Raw genomic sequence first — 23,374 nt, 5'->3', positions numbered from 1 at the left:
CATAGACACCACATAAATTTTCCAAATATTCCATTAACAAGAGGAGATTAGTGAATTGATGGGATCAGCCCTATCCTATAGTCTGGATATGAATGTTGATTGATTAAATTATTAAATGTGTGATTTAAGGGGATATTCGTCGGTGGTTTGATATTATATTGGTTTTATTTGATTGGTACGTGTTGGTTATGAGGGAGACACCTATCTCTGCCTTGGATTCCATCCTCCCGCCTTGTGTTATGTTATGGAACCCTAATTGCTCTGTTTACTCTTGTTCGCGTTGTTTTCTGGTGTTCACTTGGGTCTCTGCAAGGGTTTTTGTGGCATTCCTGTTGGTGCTTTCGACCTCGGCTCGGCTCTATTAATTGGGCTATGCTTATACTCTTCAACCACGGTTCTGTTCTACTAGTTTGGTTCTGTTAGTGTAATGGTGTTGTATGTATCCTTCTATCCATCAATTAGCTCGAGGGTTTCGAAGCTCGATTCTCTGTCATTTGCAAATGGGTTCCTTGGCCCTGAAGGTTTTGTGGGTGCTATCAATGGTTGCTATATCCTGAGTGAATTTGTTCCTGCGTTGTTTTCTTCTCTCTCCATATTTGCTCCGCTGTTTAATTGGTTAATTGATTATGGTGTTTCAGGTCGCAACCACCAGGTGACCCAGCATTCGACCTCAACTCGTCGGCTACACAATGGTAAGTTCTCTTTCTCTGTTTTAGTTCTTCAGTTGGTTTTTTTGTTTGTGCTAAGGGACTTTCTCCTTTGTGAGCAGGGTTCCCTTGCTAGTTGGTGACCTGTCGAATCCTTCATTCCGCTTGACACTGCTCCTTTGGTAAGCATAGGCTTACAAACCCTCGCTTTTCCTATCTCCGTTTCAGGGTTTAACTTCTTACAGTTTTAACACCTGTATGTTGTCCTTTCAGGTGATTGTCGGGTGCTCCAGGTGTTGACTCCAGTTCTTGCTGCTGCTGGCCCAAATGGGTAGGATCTTTTCCTGTAGTCACTTATCAGTAGTCTAGGGTTTTGAGGGTGTGAGCTTCGGCTCCCCTATCAGTCGTTTCTGTATCTAATTTTCCATCAGTTGTATTGTGTGGGTGATCTCTGCCTGTAAGTGGTTGGACTTGTATGTGGTCGCAGCTCTTAACTTGCCAGTCAGGGTTTTTAAGTCACGGTTCAGTTTTGGCATTTACAATTTGTATGTAGGGTTTCTATGCTGGGGTTTTCGAACCCGGTTCCTCTGTTGAACATACAATGTATTTTGTTCTATCTTTGGGCTGTAAATGCTTTGGACATTCTATGTATTGGCTTGAACATGATTGAAAAGGAAAGAAAAATAATGTATACAGTTTTATATGGTACCTGTAGGTTTGCGTAGCCTCTTTGTTGTGAATGTAGTCAAGGATGCTTTGAAACCCTCCTTCGATAATTGTAGTTTCCTTTTCAAATGCTTTGTGTAATTTTAAGAATTGTATTTATTTGCTGCAAGTTTGCATTCGATTCTCCAACTAGTTTGTTCGTCCTTCTTTTTGGTGCTGGTGCTTTCACGAGACCTCGTTTGCTTTCTGGTTCTGATATTGCCACTATCTGTTAAAAAAAATTCACTCGGCTATTTCTTTGTTGCTGTTAGGAACACACTCAATTTAGTTTTTAAACATAAATTCATTTAACTCAAATGTTGCAATGGATTCAGATGTTCACAGAAAATTTTAATATTTCTATTCTTCTTCGGTTATGATGGAAAATCAATCCTACAATGTTTCATGTTTTTGCTTTTTGTAAGATCTGTTGAACAGTTTCAGAAACTGTCAATCAGTTACATGTAGTTACATTTAATAATTGTTCTTTCATCCAAATTCTGTAATTGATTTAAAATACTAACTAGAAAGAAATTAAAATGAAAGTAAAACATATCCTGTTGTTAAGTCCTAAATGCTAGAAACTAAAGAAAATTAAAAGATTCAGGTACAATGACCTGTCAACCTATCAATCCTATGAGACAAACACTTTCATTTTGTTCACCCTGAGCTGGATGCTCCTGCATCAGGCTCCCGGGGTAACAAAAATTCATGGCTCCATTCCATGAGCTCCTCGACAGAATATCCTGCACGCTGTATCTGTGCCGCGTCAAGCCACGAACTGTCCTCAATGGGACAGTTCTTCCACTTGACAAGGTACTGAAGGTACTCTTTTCTGCGAGTCCGCTTGGCCACCTGTGTGTCGAGAATTCTCTCGATCTCAAGGGGCTGAGCCGAAGGCATTTGCCTCATCCAAGAACCGCTTTCCATCTGGGTGTCCTGTTCTGGCCGTGCCGAACTGTCATCTTCAGGACTGGTAGTGTATGGAAACAGATCTGCCACGTTGAAGATAGGCGATATGCCTATTCCTGGGGCAGCTATAATTCATAGGCATTTGCAGAGAATTTATGTAGAATTTTGCAAAGGCCAATTTTTTTAAACTTCAAATTATTGTAATTGTTATGTTCCTATACCAATAGGTGTCATATATCATGATTGACTTGGTTTAGCTCTGAAATATGTACATACCTTTGCTTGTTGCAAATGTTTTCCATATTTGTAAAAAATTAAAAAATGTAAAGAGGGTATGCCCTAAAAGAAAAATCAAAGGGCAAAAAGAATAAATAAAAGGTCAAAAAATGAAAGAAAATGAACCCCAAAGAAAAATAAAAAGACCATGAAAGTGTGCAAGCCCAAATGCCACTACTATTTCACTTTTTGTATAAATAATTGTGTGCAACTTGTTACTTATGCCACAATCCACAGTAACCAAATAGTTTAATCTTGGTTATTCCATGTTTTCAATTTCTTGCTTAGAAATAGAGAATAAAATCTGACCAAACTATTTAATCTTGGCAGATAAGTAGGTAGGTAGAGTGAATAAAAGGATGCTCAACAGTTTAATCTGAGCCCTTGGATTTAGTAAGGTTAGACCTAGTTAGAATACCATTGTAAAAGAAAAGAAAAGGTTTTGATAAGGGGTTTTCAATTTAAGTGCACCCTAATAAAAGAAGAAAAAATGGTAGGATAAGTAGGTAGGGTAAGTAGGTGATTGGTTGCAAAATTATGTATGATGAATGATTATCCAGATATCAAGTCATATACTTTCATCATCAAAAGCACTTAAAGATATGGATGAAGACATTTACATCATGGACAAAAGTCATTTTTTTCCTTAAATTTTACTAATTTCCCATAAGTACTAAAGGCACCAACAACCTGAAAGTTAAAGGGGCTCAAAGAATTTCTCTGACTTCTGGAGGGATTAGACCCTCGAACCAATAATTTGTAAGGCCTAAGTGCTAAAACCCCTTCATCAAAATTCACCCCCTTCATAATTCATCCATTTCCTTCATATCCTTTTCCTAAGGTAAAATCACTCTTTTACTTAGGAAAAATAAATGGTTCTTTATAAAAAAACCCCTGAACACATTTTAGCCTAAGCCATATGTTGGAAGATGAATGTATTTTTGGAAACATTTACTTAGCACATTTTCTTTTTCCATAGTCATATTAACTTTCAATTCTTATTATTTAAATCCCAAAACAAAATTACCATTTCCCGTATTATTAATAAAAATCCCAAAATAAATAAATATCCCGTCCCTATGGTTTGAAAAATAAACCATAAATAAAGTTAATTAAATTGGATTAGTTAATCGAATCGCGATTAATTAAGTGCCAAACCCCCCCGACGCAGTAAAAAAGGGATTAATTAGTCATTTGGATTAATTAATAACCTCTCTACCAATACAATCATCCCTGATATAATCAAGTCATTTTAATTATTTTAATTATGCAGCGGCCCCCCTCCATTAACTTCGTAACACTTTTCACCGTCGACTACCATTCGATCTACCCTCCCTCATCTGACGACTCTCGCTCATATCGTGCAGGCCTTTTGGTCGAGAGTTAAGCATGCAATGAAAGATGTTTTGACTTTTTGTCGATGCTTTTCGTTGATGCTACGTGTCATCCCATTTGTGGCATCACGCGACCCTCTACCAAAACCACCAACCTCCCAAAAGTTGTGCGATGAAAACCATTACCGCTCCCACTTACAGCTTTCACTAAACGACAAAGTGTCCCATAAGCCAGTTAACTCCAACTATCATTTTCCATTCACCTGCAAAATTCCAAAAAGTCATTTACTTTTTACATAAAACAAAAATATTCATGGTTTTCTCTTTTTCCCGAAAAAGAAAGTTTTGCTTCCATGCATGCACAGAGTACATCCAGACCAGCAAATTATTCCCAACCGCCAACCACTATCAGTTTCTGAACTCCAGGCCATTGTAGACTACTGTGTGCACCCTGCAAAACCTTCACCATAGCCATTTGTCCCGAAAATCAACCATAAACAGGTATTTACCGCATTTCCTTCTCAGAAACCCTGTTTTTGTACTAAACTTCCACTAAATTGCTCTAAACTCAAATAATTCAGTACAATTAAGTTGTTTCCTAGTCCCAAGACTTCCCCAAGCACCTGTTTTATCTGAAATCCTTGAAAACCCAAACTTTCTTCCTTGAATACACAAGAACCAAGGATGGAAGCTCCTGTCGCCCTAAATTTCGCACCAATCACTACTCCCCACAGGGATTTGGACTACCTTCCCTTGGATGATAAATATTTTCAAATTAAGGACCTTACTTTTGATGAAACCCCCTTGAAGCTATACTACAGGTATTGGGACAATTATCTGAACAATGCTGATAAAATAGGTCTTTGGGAGTCACAGTTCCCCACTGTCCATATTTTTCCAGATATTGTCCACCAATTCCATGCAAATTACAACCCCAATCTGAGAGTTGTAATGTCCCCTAACCAAGAAGTTCTTTTCACCATTACAATTGAGTCTATAAATGAAATGTTGCAATTACATCCTGGCTAGCACCTCACTCCCCTTTCCATTGCTGATTTACTTGATAAATCTTCAAGGCCGTCCAGTTCTGAAATAAACCAAGTCAGTCAAACTTTCATTGAAGAACAATACATATCAAAATACCCCCCTCCCTACATGACATGTACCTTTACTAGTTTGGGCAGGGATATTGTCACCATGTTTGCTTGCATTATGGGTTTTACCACTAGTGAGTATGTAGATGAAATGACCTTTGCCTACATGACTATTTTTACCCCTGGCCAACCTCCTGCATGCAAATATGACTATGTTGCATTCATTGCTGATAAGATGCATGACCAGTTCATGATATTAGAGAATGAGAGGGTATTCAAATATTCTTCAGTCCTGTATCATCTTTTCCTTTACTACCAAGCTGATAAATTCCATTTCTCTGTACAAAAGCTTGACACCAGAGGGAACCCTAGGTCAGTCATCTTTTGGACTTCCATTTTTCATTATTCCCATTCTTCTCCTCATCCTTATACACATTTTATTGATCAATTTGTGCATCCAGTAACTATCATGTTGATAGGAAGTCCCCCTCCTAGAATCAATGATGATATTAAGAGAATTCTTTAGTTATCCAAGCAATACAAGTTTGGGGACTGGTACTTGTACTAGAACAATATCGAGATCAGGATTTATGGTGGTGAGCTGCCTCCCTTTAAACTGCCTAAATACGTCCCCATGAGATTATTTTCCCTGGAGTACTACAGGCAAATGATCAATTCCGATGAAATCCACTTTATGAAAGCTAAGAAGAAAGCTCAGTTAAGGATAAAGGATCACCTAGGCCCATTTATTTGCAACAACAGAAGAGCAGGGAAAGAGGCAGAGGAAATCCTTGAGAGAATGAGATTAAAAAAGAGTTTCATCTGGCCTTATGATCCTCATAGCTTCATCTATGATAGAAGGCAGAAGCATAAACTATCCCCCTACATCCATCATAGTATTCCAGAGATAGAACAGTATGCAAATCAAAATGAATGGGTGGAGGGAACACTTATAGAACAAGATAGTACACAAGTTGAAGTAGAAAATTCTATGAAATATTTGGAAAGACAACTTGATCTGGATTCCTTTGTACAGGTGCCTCGAGAGTCTTCACAGAGACCAACATAGGAGCATAGTGCACAGACATCATAACAACCAGATACCTCAAGACAGAGAAAAGATTTAGGATCACAAAGCATTTTTGAGGAGTTGACCCAAATTGATACAAACATGGGCAACCCTCCAATATTTCAAACCCCTCTTGATGAGGAGCGAATTCGAAAAATATGTAGGAATGAGACAAGCCCCTCTACAGTGCCATTGGACCAGGTATATGTGAAAAGACAGAGATTGAGTCCTCTGTCTGAGTAGGAATATGAAGAGACAAGAAGTGACACAGTGCAGACAACACTAGCAAGGGAGACACCATATACCTCTCAAACACATACACAAAACAGACAGCCAAGTGTAGAAGTTTCATCACTAAGGACAGTTTCAGAGCAAAGCTATGATTTGAAAGAAAAGTACAAAGAGATTAAGGCTAGGAATGAGCAGCTCAAATCTCAAACCTATGCCAAATATCTGAAAATGGCTCCTACAAATCAGACAAGGTTGATGTTAGCCTTTGACATCAAAGAGGGAAAGATGCAGATGAGCTTTTTGAAGCCAACAGTACAACAACCAAAGTCTATGGTTGATTATTTAAAAACAGATTTTGAAGTTCTTGCTAAAGACATCCACCCAATTGATCAAATTGAGCTCCATAAGAAAACGGGTGAGATGGTCTATTCCACATTGATAAATAAAGCCATCATTGCACATTAGTTGCAGAATTATTTGAGTAATACTATAGCACAGTTACAGTTGGAAAAAGCTCTTCTCAGGCTAAGGACACAAGGATAAAATCACTAGAAGATCTGGTGATTGAGTTGGGACACGATCCCAAAGAAGTTAAAGCAGCTGAAAGCTTAATAAAGAAAAAGAATGATGACATTGTTGCACTCAGGAAACAACTCAAACTCCCTCCCCTTATACATCCACAAACTGTAGAAGTAATTGAGAAAAAAAATGAGGAAGAACTTATGGACTTGATCCTTAAGTTAAATGAGCAGTTGAAAGAAACAGAGTAGGAACTAGAAAAATCTTTGCAGTCCAAACAAGGTGAGTTGACCACCATGCCTCAGACTGTAATACCCATAATTTCTATAGCAGTGTCATCTACTATTGCAACATCTTTGGCACCCAACATTCCTCCAGCAATAGCTCTGCCAGTAACAACAATAACAAGTACATTAGAAGCAACGACAACTTCAACAAAGAAAATGGAAGACTTAATAAAGTCCATGGAGGAAATGAAAATCTAAGCAATTGAAATAAAGAAACTGAAAGAAATGGTTACCAGCTTTTAAAACAAGTGTGAGTTATCACAGATAAATTATATTGAAGAAGAGAGAAAGAATAGAAGGATGACTGAAACAATCAAAACATTAGAGAAGGACTTAACATTGGAAAAGCCTTTAAGAGACATTAAAGAGATTTTATGGACCAATATCATTGATTCCATCAATGATATTTGGTCTTCCATTCAGATCATTTTTGAACAAACTGAGTTAGTTAAACTAGCTACAGAGGCTATACAGAAGACTAGGGAAGAATTGGGGGAGAAACCTGAAGAGGCAACCCAATTAATCAACTTCTTGAATAGCCAAAGCAGGCAACAGCTAGAACAATGGGATATCGAAGATTGAACTGGTAATACCCTTGAAATTAAGAAAGTTCTCACTGAAAATAACTTAATGCTTAACCTAGAAAGAAGATGTCAAAGTATTCAAGAGGACATAAATTATTTTATGTTAAAATATGAAATTCTAAGGGATAAAGGACTTCCAAGCCCACTAGTCATAAATGACAAACTGATGACTCATGATGACTACCTTGATAAACTGCACAATCAAGACATAAGTCAAGCTAGCTCTTCCACAGTGAAAGCATTACCTATAGGAAAAGTGTTGTACGATGGTTTGGAAAATATTTTCTATATTGAGGATGAAGTCAAGCACCTATTCACAGTTCTACCCAATTTTGCAAAATACACTGAAGCTGATGAAGTATACAAGAAATTGATCAAGATGAAGATACAAAATGAAGAATGGTGGACCAATATGCTTGATATCCTATAATTTACTATGGTAACTCTGAGGTAAATAGAAAATATTTACTGAGGTAAAGTCTAGTAAACAGGTAAAGAGTATCAGGAACAGGTAAAGAGTATCAGTAGGGAAAAGTAAGCAAGGATCTAGCACACAATTACTAAAGCAACAACAAGAGGCAAATTCGAGTTTCAACCTCTAGCTCTTCCATGAATAAAGGGACAACAGCAATCAATTTTACATCTGTCTCTATATTTTTGTAAAAGATATTTTGTATTCCCTAGAATAAATCTCATGTAGTTATGAGATATTTTTGATGTAATTTTTGTATAAATACTTCTCCATTCAAAGTATTGTGGGTGGATTCTATAACATCTTTGTAAATCTATGTTATCAAGCTGAGAAATATTTTTTACTCAAATTTGGATTTTTGGTAGAAAAGGAATGAAAGTGGAGGACATTTCATCAGATTCTCATGCAGTATAATTGCAAATAAGTATTCTATCCTTGTGATTTTATGTGTTTTCAATATGTTTCAATGTTTCATGCATCTGAAATCTAAATGGTAAAATAGTCAAAGTATATTAGAAGTAGCTTTATTGCTCTCTTCTATCAACGGTCTACCATTTATATGTTTTCTTCTAAACTATCTCAATAAAGGAATTCTTAATTGCTCCCTTATCCCTATATTTTTCTCTAATAAGTCCTTGTATATGATTCTTAATTTACCTATGCTAGTTGACCTATATTCCTTTCCTCTTTCTAATCCTAACTTGAGGATTCTTGATTGCCCTCTACTTTTGAGTAGAACTATCATCCATTCAAGCCCCAAAGTTTGTTGTTACTCTGTTATCCTGCCTGTTGAAATCCTACCTCCGCAATTTGACTTATTCCAGTGAACTATCACTGTTTGATTCCATAGCCCAATGGCCTAAGAGCCTAGTTTGCCCATTTGTTTCAGAACTCCACCACTCTCAAACAAAACAACCTCATTGAACATTAGGTGGGCTAGCACCTAAGTCTAAAAGTTGGTTTGTGGTTACCTTAGATCCTTTCCTTCTTTTCAATAACTTCTAAGGAAAATCTAAGTGATAAAAGTACTCACCCTTAGGGAACCTTTCTCTGTGTAGATGTGCAAGAAATTCATCCCCCACATTAAATTGTACCTCCCGCCGTTTTAGATATGCTTGCTATTTATACCTCTGACTATTGTCCTGCAACTTAGACTTTACCTGCTCATGTAGGTCATTCATCGCTTTGGCGAAATCTTCCCCATTAGCACTCCTTCTTTCCAGTTGTCCCAGATCTCGTAACTCGTGCACTCCACGAGGATGCATGCCATACAAGATCTGAAAAGGACTGTACCCTATGCTTCAATTCGGTAAATCGTTGTAAGAAAATTTTGCCTAGGCAAGTACACGGTCCCACATCCGTGAATTTTCTCCAATTAAGCTCCGTAGCAGGTTTCCCAAGCTCCTGTTCACCACCTCCATCTGCCCATCAGTCTGTGGGTGATAAGCGGAGCTGAAGTTCAACTGTGTGTCCAACTTCTTCCACAGGGTGCACCAGAAATGTCCTATGAACTTCACATCCCTGTTGGAAATAATGGACTTAGGCAAGCCATGCAATCTGACAATCTTTGTGAAAAACAAGTGTGCTACGTGAGTGGCATCACTGGTTTTTCTACAAGGAATGAAATGTGCCATTTTTTAGAATCGATCCACTACCACCATCACAGAGTCATAACCACGTTGTGTTCTTGGTAGACCCAAGACAAAGTCCAAGCTGACTGAGTCCCACGGTCTACTCGGAATAGGCAGTGGTGTGTAGAGTCCCATATTCTCACTGTGTCCTTTCGCCAACTGACACACTTTACACCTGGTTACAAATCGTTGCACATCCCTTCGCATCTTCGGCTAGTAATAAAAGTGACTGAGCTAATCTAAGGTCTTATCAATGTCGAAATTTCCGGCTAAACCTCTGATATTCTTCTCCCAGATGATGTTCTCCCTCATTGAATATTCGGGAATACATAGTTGTCCTCCTTTAAAAAACAACTTCTCCTGCAAGTTATAGTCTAGCCATGGACTATTATTCCTCAACAAAGGGTTCTGGCAGGCTTCATAAGCCTCCTTGAAATCTGCATCTGTCTGATACAAGTCTTTCAGGTGTTCAAAACCTAGCACTTGTATCATGCTCTCCTGTAGGAGCAAAGCTCTCCTGCTCAACGCATCTACTACCTTGTTGGCCTGTCCACTAATATGCTCCAATACAAACATGAAGCTCTGCAAGTACTCAACTCACTTTGCATGGTTGTGGTTCAGCTTATGCTGCTGCATAACGTACTGCAATGCAGAATTATAAAAAAAAAAAACAAATTCATTACCTATCAAATAGTGTCTCCAATGCTTCAATGCTTGGATGACAACATAGAACTCCTTGTCATAAGATGAGTACTTCTGCCTACTTTCATTCAATTTTTCACTGAAATAAGCAACAGGTTTGTATTCCTGGCTGAGTACAGCCCCAATGGTTGTACCACTAGCATCACAATGAACTTGGAACAGTTTGTTAAAATCAGGCAACCTCAAAATTGGCCTTTCAGTGATCTTCTTCTTCAAGATCTGGAAGCTTTTCTCTACCACTTCAGTCCAACAAAAAGGTTGACTTGCCTTTTTAATTGTGTCAAACATAGGTGCGTAGATCTCACTAAAATTCCTTATGAACTTATGATATAAACTTGCCAACCCATGAAAACTATGAACTTCGAACAAACTTTTTGGGGATGGCCAGCTAACGATAGCTGCAACTTTCTCTGGGTCCATTTTCAGCTCATTTTCTACAATCACAAAACCCAAATAAACTAATTCCCTCTGAAAAAAGAACATTTTTTCAAGTTTATCAGCAACTTGTTTTGCTGCAATTTCTCCAGCACACTTCGAACATGTCGAAAATGTTCTTCTTTAGTCTTACTGAAAATCAGTATATCATCAAGATATACAATCACAAACTTCCCAATGAACTCTTTCAGCATTTCGTTCATCAGGTGCATAAAGGTACTAGGGGTGTTACTTAACCCGAATGGCATCACCAGCCACTCATACAGTCCTTCATTAGTTTTGAAAGTTGTTTTCCATTCGTCCCCTTCTCTGATTCTGATCTGGTGGTATCCACTCTTCAGATCGATTTTCGAGAAATATGCTGCTCCACTTAAGCAGTCCATCATGTCATCCATTTGTGGCAATGGGAACCTGTACCTGATGGTAATCTTATTGATGGCTCTCGAATCTGTGCACATTCGCCACTCTCCTCCTTTCTTGGGAGCTAAAACTGTTGGAACTTCACAGGGGCTTAAACTCTCCCTTATCAACCCTTGTCCAGCAATTCCTGTACCTATTTTCTAATCTCCTCGTTGTCCTTAAGACTCATTCGGTACACTGCCTTGCTTGGTAAACTAGCTCCAAGTATAAAGTCTATGTGATGACTGATACTTCTCTTAGGATGAAATTTATCTGGAAAATCATCCACTACAATGTCACTAAACTCCTGCAACATGTCTTGAATTTATTCAAGCAAACCTGAAATTTTAGTGTGTAACAACACTATTTTTGGCCTCCTTACAACAACATAATCTCGCTATCTTCGATTTGTTTCAAAAATTCCTTTCCTCCCACCAGCAATGCTTTGACTCCACTTGTTTCTATTGTCTCTTCCTCCTTGATGGGTACGAGCGTGTGCTTAATCCCATCCTTGAAAAACGTGTAACATTTTGTCTTTCCATCATGCACTACCTTTCTGTCATACTGCCATGGTCTTCCTAGCAGTATGTGACACACGTCCATAGGCATAATATCACAAATAACCTTGTCCCTGTATTTTCCAATATGGAACTCAACCTCACATTGTTCATCAACTAACAATTGATGTCCTTTCTGTAACCATGACACTTGTAAGGAGTGGGGTGTTTCAACTATTTCAAACCCAGCTTCTCCACCATCTATGCGGCAACTAGATTATTTGTGCTCCCACTATTGATAATCAGCTTGTAACATTTTCCATGTGACTTACAAACAGTTCAGAATAACACCTTTCTTTGGGTTTGGTCAACTGTCTCCTTCGCTGGTTTTCAGCAGTACCTTATTCAAAACTAAGGCCTCCCCTGTCTCTGACGCATTCTCTACCTCTTGGGGTGGTGTCTCTGCTTCCTCCGTCTAAGCAACATATGCTCCTCTTGTTCTAGCATGTTCTCCTTCAAGACACTCATAGGACTTGTGCCCCCACTTGTGGCACCTGTAACACTGGATGGCAGCTCCTCTGCCTCTGCCACTACCTCTTCCGTGTTGGTATGGCCTTCCTCCCCTAGTGCTACTGTCCTTCTCTGTTGTCCCTGGAGCCTTTGAACTACTGCCTTCATCACTAGGGTTGATAGCTCTACCTCTGCCAGATCCACCTCCTCTTCTGGCATTCTGTTTCCTATTTATCTTCTCCCTTGCATTCAAGGCACTCTAATAAGCTTCATCTATGGTTCTGGGTGAAAGAATGCTAATTTCATCCAATATCTCCAGCCTTAAACCATTTACAAATATCGATGTTTTTTCTGGGGTGTCCTCCATGTAACCTGCCCTTAGGTTCACCCGATAGAATTCTTCGGTATACTCCTTTACAGTCATTCCCTTCTGCTTCAGATTTTGTACCTGCCTGTACATAGCAATCTGATAGTCTTTGGGTAAAAACTTACCCTTCAACTTGGCTTCCATTCTGGTCCATTTCTTGATAAGCTGCTTGTTCAACCTCTTCCTTTCCGCTTGTACACTATCCCACCATAAGGCTGCATGCCCTTTCAACCTGGTGGCAACAAGTTTAACTCTCTTATCTTCACTGATCTCCTCATACTCAAAATATTTATTCAGCTCACTGAGCCAGTCCAACAGTACCTCTGCTGACAAACTTCCATCATAGTTCGAAATCTCAGGCTTTGGCTTACTATTAGCCAGCAAGACTGATTTCAACAACCTGATCTTAGGTCCTTCCTCATATGATCCATCTATTGTCACTGTAGCTTCCTCATCACTATCATCTCCTCCATGAGGATCCCTCCTTCTTACTTCTACTGCCGCCAAACGAGTGTTTTGGATCCTAATCTCCTCTCTCAATCCTTCATCTACTACTCTCCGAATAGCTCTCCCACGACCTTGCCTTCCAACTTCCATTTCTATGAAAAACAAAACTCAAACCTACTCTGATACCAAAAATGATGGGACCAGACCTGTCCTATAGTCCAAATATGAATGTTGATTGATTAAATTATTAAATGTGTGATTTAAGGGGATATCCCATCGGTTATTTGATATTATATTGGTTTTATTTGATTGGTACATGTTGGCTGTGAGGGAGACACCTGTCTCTACCTCAGATTCCATCCTCCTACCTTGTGTTATGTTATGGAACCCTAATTGCTCTATTTACTCCGTCATTTCTACCTTTGCTTGTTCGCGTTGTGCTCTGGTGTTCACTTGGGTCTCTGCAAGGGTTTTTGTGGCATTCCTGTTTGTGCTTTCGACCTCGGCTCGGCTCTGTTAACTGGGCTTTGTTTATACTCTTCAACCACGACTCTATTCTGCTAGCTGGGTTCTGTTGGTGTAATGGCATTGTCTGTATCCTTCTATCCATCAATTAGCTCGAGGGTTTCGAGACTCAGTTCTTTGTCATCTGCAAATGGGTTCCTCTGCCCTGAAGGTTTTGTGGGTGCTATCAATGGTTGCTATCTCCTGAGTGCATTTGTTCCTGTGTTGTTTTCTTCTCTCGCCGTATTTGCTCCATTGTTTAATTGGTTAATTGATTATGGTGTTTCAGGTCGTAGCCACTAGGTGACCCAACATTCGACCTCAACTCGTCGGCTACACAATGGTAAGTTCTCTTTCTCTGTTTTAGTTCTTCAGTTGGTTTTTCTGTTTGTGCTAAGGGACTTGCTCCTTTGTGAGCAGGGTTCCCTTGCTGGTTGGTGACCTGTCGAATCCTTCCTCCAGCTCGACACTGCTCCTCTAGTAAGCATAGGCTTACAAACCCTCACTTTTCCTATCTCTGTTTCAGGGTTTAACTTCTTACAATTTTAACACCTATATGTTGTCCATTCAAGTGATTGTCGAGCGCTCTAGGTGTTGAATCTAGTTCTTTCTGTTGTTGGCCCAAACGGGTAGGATCTTTTCCTATAGTCACTTATCAGTAGTCTAGGGTTTTGAGGGTGTGAGCTTCGGCTCCCCTGTCAGTCGTTTCTGTATCGACTTTTCCATCAGTTGTATTGTGTGGGTGCTCTCTACCTGTAAGCGGTTGGACTTGTATGTGGTCGCGACTCTTAACTTGCCAATCAGGGTTTTTAAGTCACGGTTTATTTTTGGCATTTACAATTTGTATGTAGGGTTTTTATGCTAGGGTTTTTGAACCAGGTTCCTCTGTTGAACATAAAATGTATTTTGTTCTATCTTTGGGCTGTAAATGCTTTGGACATTCTGTGTATTGGCTTGAACATGGTTGAAAAGGAAAGAAAAATAATATATACATTTTTATATGGTACCTATAGGTTTTCGTAGCCTCTTTGCTATGAATGTAGTCAAGGGTGCTTTGAAACCCTCCTTCGATAACTGTATTTTCCTTTTCAAATGCTTTGTGTAATTTTAAGAATTGTATTTATTTTCTACGAATTTTCATTTGGTTCTCCAATTGGTTTGTTCATCCTTCTGTTCGGTGTTGGTGCTTTCATGAGACCTTGTTTGCTTTCTGGTTCTGATATTGCCATTGTCTGTTTAAAAAAAATCACTCAGCTATTTCTTTGTTGCTGTTAGGAACACACTCAATTTAGTTTTTAAACAGAAATTCATTTAACTCAAATGCTGCAATGGATTCAGATGTTCATAGAAAATTTTAATATTTCTATTCTTCTTTGGTTATGATGGAAAATCAATCCTACAATGTTTCATGTTTTTGCTTTTTGTAAGATCTGTTGAACAGTTTCAGAAACTGTCAATCAGTTACATGTAGTTACATTGAATAACTGTTCTTTCATCTAAATTCTATAATTAATTTAAAACAGTAACTAAAAAGAAATTAAAATGAAAGTAAAACATATCTTGTTGTTAAGTCCTAAATGCTAGAAACTAAGGAAAATTAAAAGACTCAGGTACAATGACCTGTAAACCTATCAACCTATGAGACAAACACTTTTGTTTTGTTCACCCTGAGCTGGATGCTCCTGCATCAGAATCCAATTGTAGTGAGTTGATGATAATTTCTTCTAACATTTTTTAATTAGAACAAGAATGCACCACTCATAATGGTAATGTTATGAACATGTCGTTTCTCCATAAATAGAGAATAGATTCAATGAAAACAAAGTGCAACAGGTTTTGAAGTTTAATTCTCACTTAGTAAATGGAATCTCTCTCCATGACTTCCAACAACCATGAAACAAAGAATTCACTCTAGACAACATCGAAGAAAAATAAAGACAAATAGATTCGTTAGCTTTCTGAGGACGAGTGGAATAAGGAAGCGTTGAATCTACATCAATGATGAGATGTATTTTCAAGTAATATGTATCAAGTATAGTTATGTTAGAGAGGTCACCTATAAGCCAACTTAAAATTTATATTTTGTTGTGAATATTAAAATTTTGGATATATGCTTAGATATTTGTTGTATTTTATGAAAGTCTAAATAATTCAAGGGGATGTATTTCGCTATTGGTATCACATAACTATAAATAAAAAATAATTTGTTTCCATTGAAAAAAGAAATTAAATGAATAAAATAATCACCAATATTTGAAAGAGAAAGAGCAAGATAGTTTGTATTCCATTAATAAGTGTTTTTAAAAAATATTAATAAAAGAAATAATTGCATATGTGTTTGTGTGTGAGAGAGAGAGAGATTACATTGTGTAGAGAAATTTTTTCTACTTCTGAATATATGGGGTCTCTGCTAACATTTTAATATGGAGAATATATATCATAAATCAAATATTTCAATGTCAATTATTTCAATGTGTATTTTGAATAAAATATTTGAACATCTCTATTAACTAATACTTCAAATATCAACTTGGTATATACACATGTAGAAAGAAAAAGTTAAAAAAATATTTTAATGTTGACCATAAACAAAATATTCCAATACGCGATATTCCAATACCCACCTTCAATGCTTAATAATGACAAAAAAAATTGTGTGTGTGTGTGTGTGTGTGTGTCTGTGTGTATATATATATATATGCTTTCTAATTCCCAGTTCCATAGAGACTTTATTTAAAAATATTGAATTTCAACTATGTATATATTATATGAAGCAATTAAAAATAAAATATAAAATAAAAATAAATATTATGGTTCAAACATTATATTGGTGTGTTGCCCAAAATGAAAGAGATGTGGAATTATATATATGCTCAGAAAGGAATTGCCACATTTGGGGGCGTACACAAATAAAAAACTAACATAAATGTATAGTGGATCTATAGTGATTATTTATATGTGCTCATGCCAAAACGCCTTTATGAACATATATGGAATTCCACATCTCTTTCATTTTAAGAAACAAACCAATAAAATGTTTGAGCCATAAATATTTTTTTAACAGCTTCATATAATATATGCATTGTTAAAATTAACATATTTTCAAATAGAGTCTCCCTCATATTCGGAATTAGAAAGCACATCTCTCTCTCTCTCTCTCTCTCTCTCAATATATATATATATATAAACACAAATTCTATTGTTATTAATATTTATTGTAAAATACTACATGTCAACTCCATATTAAGCATTTAACGTGGATATTGGAATATGTTTTATATATAGACACACTGGATTTTTCTTGTTATTAATATTACTGTAAAATACAAAAAAAAAAAAAAAAAATCTATTTTATTTAGGAAAAAGTTATGAAAATAGTTTCTAAACATTCTTCGAAAAGTCAAGGAGAGGAGATCCCAAATTCCTTCGTGAATAAAATATTTTTTTTCTATTACATTATTTGGATTTGATTCATGTGTAGTTTTTATTGTGGCAATTTTTTATCAAACATTAAAATATATTTTTTTACTCTCTTTCTATATATAGATATATATGTAAAGTTGATATCGAAATATTAGTTAATATGGATGTTCAAATATTTTATTTAATGTACACATTGAAATAGTCGACATTCAAATATTTATTTATGATATAAATTCTCCATATTAAAATGTTAATGCATACCCCTTATATTGGTATATATTTGTATAATATAATATATCATTTGATGTTACAATCTTTTATTCTTCGAGTATATTGAAGTATTTTCTTCATAACTCACATTAAAAAAATGTTAGTAATATTTTTTAAATGTTATATATTAACTTCATATTAAAAATGGAATAAATTACACATCCACTAAAATTTTTAACTTAAATTATTTTTGTAACATGTACACACTCTATTGAACACTTATCCTAGCAACCTTAGTACAATGTTTTTTTTTTTTTTAATTTACTAATACTACCAGATCTTACACATGGATATAATAAACTTTAGCATCGACCATTACCTCGATTTCCTGCATTGAAATATCTACAGAATATGATTTATATTAGGTTATTCATTGCAATGCCCAGACACTAATGTTAACTTTGCTTGGCATAATATAATGCTACGGTTTCTATGTACCCATGAACCTAGGTGAACAGACTAAGGCCTAACCCTGTTATCCTGAGTCACATACAGAGGACTCTCTTGAAGTTTATTTGGATTCTAGTTGTCCCACACTACATGGAGATCAGTGCATGTGGGAAATCAATGGATAGGATTATCAAGGTAGATTCAATGGTTCAAATTGTTTCCCTCCTTGGATCAATGGTTCGGATTGATTCAGTGGTGTTTAAGGTATTACCCCTCCCCCAAACCCTAGTCGGTGATCTCATTTTTTCCTCCTTATGGTAGTGTCACTCTACAACCGTGGATATTTTGTCTTCTTTTAGCCGAGAGCTCGCCTCAAAATGGTGTGTTATATTGGTACTACTTTTACGGTTATCTTATTTGTTTCCCTTTCAGCTCTTTTATAGAATACATAATGATGGCTACTCATTACAAGAACTAGTACCACTCTAACAGTGTGCGAGTAAGCAAGTTTTGACATAATCCATATGATTTGGTAGGTTCTATGTCTCCCTAGGAAACAATTGTTGTTCACGTTTTTAGGGTTTTTACTTAGTTGTTCTTTTCAACTATTCCATCACAGGTAACTCGCAGATTCTATTTATTATGTCCCTAGGGCTTCTTCTTCCATATAATTTGTCCTTCTAACCTATCTTACTGGTGATTGTAGGTAAGGGTTCCCTCATCGTGTTGACCTATTCTTTCTAAGTGGTTTGGATCGATAGCGCTGGCTATAACCAAGTATTTCTTTATTTCCAAGGACCTTAACTCTTACTGGGTCTTGCCTCAAGGTGCATCCTTCCTGGTCAAGTGGTATCGACCTTTTCTATTAGAATTTCTTTATTAGGGTCCATTTTGGTAGAAGGGTTTCCTACCTAGCAATGAATTATGTAATTTTTTATAATAGTGTTTACCCAAGTACTCTTGGAAGTAATAGACATTTTTTTTTATAAGCCTAGAATGGCTTCATTCAGGATTCTCGAAAATGGGCCATGGTATTAGATAGATGGTATTAATAAGAACCATGGTATTGCTCCATGGTATTGCATGTATGAGTCACATATAAAGGATAGAGACTCCCTGCGAGGAGCATCATGTCTTATTTTGTAATCGAGCTCTGCTCTATTGGAGGTTGCCCCCTCGAAGAGGCAAGTGAACATTACTTTCTGAATAATAAAATACCTGCTGTTATTGCTCACTATTCTATGTTCTGGGTATATTTCTGTGCATATTTGGTATTCTTGTATCATCTTGCAGGTTAAGAGCATCACATTGTAGGTAAGGGTTCCCTCATCGTGTTGACCTATTCTTTCTAAGTGGTTTGGATCGATAGCGCTGGCTATAACCAAGTATTTCTTTATTTCCAAGGACCTTAACCCTTACTAGGTCTTACCTCAAGGTGCATCCTTCCTATTCAAGCAACGTCGACCTTTTCTATTAGAATTTCTTTATTAGGGTCCATTTTGGTAGAAGGGTTTCCTACCTAGCAATGAATTATGTAATTTTTTATAATAGTGTTTACCCAAGTACTCCCGGAAGTAATAGACATTTTTTTATAAGCCTAGAATTGTTTCATTCAGCATTCTCAAAAATGTCGAGTTCTGAATATGGATTTATGTGGATCTGGGTTACTGTGATAAATTTTATTAGCCTCCATGGTTGTTATTGTTACATAATTCTCTTTCAAATACAATAAATTATTAAATACAATAATTGGTTGAGGTTACGCACAATTCATTTGGAGTAGTTGGTAATTTATCGTAGGGTTTCTTTAAATGTTTTGACTCCACTGTTTCCTCTTGGATTTATATTCAAAATGGTTCCAGTTTTCTTTTATATATCTGCAATCATATTTGCTTATTATGTTCTAAGTGACCAAGGATCTTGTAGAATTATTTCTCTAGTTTGCTTGATTTATGAGTGGTTAATACTAATATTTTGTTGTTATGCCACTCATTATTTATTTGTTTTCCATTAACCGGTGAGCAGCCCCGGATCGAGAGGAGTTGGAACCTTTCGGGTTCCTTCTCATCCCACATGGTTTTTCTAACAAAATATCAAGCAGTGGATTGTTCTAACCCTTGGGTTCTTCCTAGGGGTCAAATTAACCTAACCTAGGTGCCATACCATTCTTATCTACTCCGAATTGTGTTATTCTTCTCTCACCATACAACAGTAATGTCAGTTTAGTGTGTGTGTGTGTGTATATATATATATATATATATATATATATATAGATACACACACACACATATATATATATATAGATATAAACACACACACACACACATATATTGGTTGTATTCCCTATAGAATTTTTTTACATTGGTTCGGCTTACAGTTATTTCATTATAAATTTGTTCTAGTCCTCAGTCAATAATTTATCAACTCAATTATTTTATAAGAGAAACAAGTATGAAACAAGTTTAAAGTTCAGCCACATCTAAAAACATTTCAAATGTACCCCATATTTAACAAGGTTATGTATACTTATCTGAATGTGATTTCAGTAGTCAAGGAACTTTGCCAGAGGAGTGCTCCTCTCCCTTCCAATGAGACTGGAAATTACGTTTGTGTCTCCGACGAGTTCCTAGACTTCCAGGATAGTTACTATGACTAAGACCCCTCCAGATCCAACTCCAGGTGTCAAGACCTCTTCCAAGGTCTAACCTAAGAGATTTCAGACTTCTATTTGTAGTTGGAGAGTTTCATTCGTTCCAACCCAGCGCAAGAACTTACTCCAAAGATAGCACAATGCTACTCTTTTATGTAATGGTATGGTCTTTTTCGAGTCTTACCCTTTTCCTTTCTCCGCATTTTAGAGTCAAGAAAAGAAAAAACAAAAAGAAGCCCCTTCTCTTCCATTAAGATTCATTTATCTCTAGGAATGAGAACCAAGAACCATAACTACCACAATTGTTTGGGAGTTAGGTAATTTGTTTAGAGCCTCTCTGAGAGTTCCAAGAATTTCCCAATGTTTTCTTTTCTTTTTTTAAATATGCACATAATTATATACAATTTCTTTCAGATGTTCTCGGAATTTTTCCCTGGGATTTTCTCTAAGCCTCTATTATAATGTTTCATCTACCAAAGTAATTAACAGTAAATCATAGTAAATAAAAGTAACCAACAAGTACTTGTAATAATTGGAGGTGTTATATCTTCCCTCCCTGGTCCGGAACACAGTCCTCGGTGTTTATTCTTGTTCTTGAAATAGATGAGGATAATTTTGTCGCATCACGCTTTCATCCTCCCAAGTAGCCTCTTCTGGGCTCAAGTTCTACCACTGCACTTTAACTTAGGTGATAGCTCACCTTCGTAATATTTTTTTTCTCTAGTCTAGAATATGGAGAGGTTATACCAGAAACTCTTTGTTTGGTTCTACTTGTAATACAAGCATAACATGGTATTAGTTCTATGACGTTACTAAATTAAAGTACACATTATATAACTTTACATACATTTACCTATACATCTTTCCAACTTATAATGTGGTTAGGATCATATATGTATTTCTTTAATAGATATATATGAAACACATTATGGACTTGCATATAACTTGGTAATACAATTTTGTACACTATAGGTCCTATTCTTTCCAAGGTCTGGAAAGGTCCACAATATAAGGTGCTAATTTAGTGCAAACATCCACCTTAAGGTGCTTCTTTTGGGTTTAACTTTCACATATACATGATCCCCCACCTAAAATTCCTTGTAGGTTCTTTTTCGATCCAAGTAAGCGTTTTGCCTATCTTGTGTCACTTTTAAATTCTACTTCATTTTATTTACCGCTTTCTCCATCTCTATCAACATATTTGGTCCCAACATTAATTTTTCTTTAGAGCTGCTCCAATTGGTATACGTTTTTCACCTTCTCCCTTACAACACCTCGAAAGGGCTCATTTTTAATGATTCGTGGTAATTATTGCTATATGTGAATTCCATTAAGTGGAGATACTCCCAATTGATTGGTTGTTGCATCACATACATGTGTAACATGTCCTCCAACACTTGATTCACCCGTTCCGTTTTCCGTCAATTTGGGGGTAGTAAGATGTTAATAATTGGATCTAGGTGCCCAACCCAATAAAAAGATCCTTCCAAAATGCAGATGTAAAATTTGTGTCCCTATCAGAAATTATTACGCTTGGTATCCCAAGTAGTCGGAATATTTCCTTCATAAATATGTCTGCAATTTGGACAATGTTATAAGCATATTTGATAGGGATGAAGTGAGATACTTTTATCAGTTTATCCATTACTACCATGATTGAATCATTATGTTTCTTGGATTTTGGTAATCTAGTTATGAATTCCAATGTAATTGTATCATCTTTCCATTCAGGTATGGGTAAGGGGTGGAGTAGACCAACTCGGTGCTGGTGTTCTACCTTCACTTGTTGACATTCCAAATGATTAGCTAGATATTCTATAATTTCTCTTCTCATTCCTAGTCAAAAATAATTCTTTTTTATAGCAGAAAATAGTTTTTTATATCTAGGATGAGCAGCATAGGGTTTTCGATGAAACTCATCTAGTAAGAACCGCTTAATTGTTAACTGATTAAGAACATATATTATTCCATTAAAGGTCAGCAAATCATTATTATATATACCAAATTTAGTTTGTTTTACAACACCTTGGGATTTTTTACTTTGTTTCCACAAAAATTTGTACTCCAGATATTTATATGTTTCTTCTCTAATTTATTATGAAAACTCAGATTTTTCTTGACTGTATGCAATTTCATAGACATAGTGCAGCTTTCTACTCAACGCATTAGCCATGTTATTTCCCTTTCCTTTTCAATGCTTGATGTAAAAATCAAACTCGCTTAAAAAATCGGTCCATCTTGCTTGACACAAATTCAAATTAGGTTGTTTAAAGAAACTGGTTAGACTGTTATAATCTGTCATGAGCAGAAATATTTTTCCTAATAAATAATGTCGCCAACCTTAAGAGCGTGCATAATTGCAGTTATATCTAAATCATAAGCGGAATATATTTTCTCATGTTCCTTTAATTTGTGGGATCTATAAGCTATTACCCTGCCTTCCTGCATTAGAACTCCTCCAATACCCTTCTAGTAAGCATTTGCGCAAATGATAAAAAAAATTCTAGGTCTACAATATTTAGCACAGGGGTTGTTCTCAATCTATGTTTCATATATTCAAATTTTTGTTGGCTTTTTGTGGTCCATCTAAATACTATTCCCTTCTTCTACAGAGAAGTTATAGGGTAAGTGATTTTAGAAAACCCTTCTATAAAGCGACAGTAGTACCCAGCTAAGCCCATAAAAGATCTAATGTTTGCAACATTTCTGGGAACTTTCCATTCCATAATAGTTCTAATCTTGTCTAGGTCCATGGCTAGGCCTTCCAAGGAAATAATATGCCCCAAATATTGAATCTAATCTTTATAAAAATCACACTCACTGAACTTGGCATAAAGTTGATTTTCCCTCAAGGTCTGCGGCACTATCCGAAGATGCTCTTTATGTTCTTCCAAATTTTTGGAGTGAATCATAATGTTATCTATGAAAATTAAAACAAACTTGTCCAATTATGGGTGGAAGATATTGTTCATCAAATGTTGTTGGGGTATTAGTGAGGCCAAATTGAAGCACAATAAAT

Source organism: Pinus tabuliformis, chromosome 3_2 (assembly GCF_031772625.1).
Source record: "Pinus tabuliformis cultivar Carrire ecotype Pingquan chromosome 3_2, CPIR1, whole genome shotgun sequence".
NCBI lineage: Eukaryota > Viridiplantae > Streptophyta > Pinopsida > Pinales > Pinaceae > Pinus > Pinus tabuliformis.
Note: the sequence above shows the minus strand (reverse complement) of the source record.